The sequence below is a fragment of the Sinocyclocheilus rhinocerous genome, unplaced genomic scaffold, assembly GCF_001515625.1.
Source record: "Sinocyclocheilus rhinocerous isolate Xijiao unplaced genomic scaffold, SAMN03320098_v1.1 scaffold2189, whole genome shotgun sequence".
NCBI lineage: Eukaryota > Metazoa > Chordata > Actinopteri > Cypriniformes > Cyprinidae > Sinocyclocheilus > Sinocyclocheilus rhinocerous.
In genome coordinates, this window is record NW_015645558.1 from 67,291 (window position 1) to 68,864 (window position 1,574).

The following is a 1,574-nucleotide window of genomic DNA, read 5'->3' on the forward strand; positions in this document are numbered from 1 at the left end:
GATAGATAGATAGATAGATAGTTAGATAGATAGATAGATAGAAGAATGCACGGATAGATGGATAGATAGATAGATAGATAGATAGAAGAATGGACGGATAGATAGATAGATAGATAGATAGATAGAAGAATAGACGGATAGATAGATAGATAGATAGATAGATAGAAGAATAGACGGATAGATAGATAGATAGATAGATAGATAGACGGATAGATAGATAAAAGAATAGATGGATAGATAGATAGATAGATGATAGAAGAATGGATGATAGATAGATAGATAGATAGATAGATAGATAGATAGATAGATAGATAGATAGATAGATAGATAGATAGATAGATAGATAGATAGATAGATAGATAGATAGATAGATAGATAGATAGATAGATAGATAGATAGATAGATAGATAGATAGATAGATAGATAGATAGATAGATAGATAGATAGATAGATAGATAGATAGATAGATAGATAGATAGATAGATAGATAGATAGATAGATAGATAGATAGATAGATAGATAGATAGATAGATAGATAGATAGATAGATAGATAGATAGATAGATAGATAGATAGATAGATAGATAGATAGATAGATAGATAGATAGATAGATAGATAGATAGATAGATAGATAGATAGATAGATAGATAGATAGATAGATAGAAGAATGGACGGATAGATAGATAGATAGATCGATAGATAGATAGACGGATAGATAGATAGAAGAATAGATGGATAGATAGATGGATAGATAGATAGATAGATGATAGAAGAATGGACGGATAGATAGATAGATAGATAGATAGATAGATAGATAGAAGAATGGACGGATAGATAGATAGATAGATAGATAGATAGATAGATAGATAGATCGATAGATCGATAGATAGAAGAATGCACGGATAGATAGATAATATGAAATATTCTCTCTCTTTAATGCATTGTGAGAATAAAGCAAGTTCCCAGCAATGTGTGTGTGGTGAGACACCTCTGAACAGCAGTCTGGGAAACTGGAAAATGTGATATTTCTTGTTTTCCTTTTTTTTTTTTGGTGTCTGAGATGTTTGGCACAGGGTGTGTTTTGGCTGCCAGGGAGAGGATTTGTACGCACCTGTTCAAAGAGATTGAAGGAAAGACAGAGGAGAGGATAGATAGTGACTGAGAGGAGAGGATAGACAGATCAGTGAGAGGGCTCACAACAGAGGCACTGTGTCTGATGCACCTGCCTAACCCTCATCCGCCCAGAGAGAGAGAACGCAGGAGCAGAAGACGGACTGGAGGAGATGCCCTCAACTCTCCGATTCAGTTAAAAGTGGATTCATGAAACAAAGAGACTCTTTCAAAACTGAGATTAAAGAGACAAACTTGCTGCCATGATGCAAGAGTGTTGTGGATGTTTGCCAGGGAGTTGCTATGTGGTTACTAAGGATGTATCTATCATTTATCTATCCATCTATCACATGTTCGTTCTTTCATTCATCTATCTGTCCATCCATGCTTTTATAGATCTGTCTGACCCTCTATCTATCTATCTGTCTATCTATCTGTCTGTCTGTCTGTCTGTCTGTCTATGC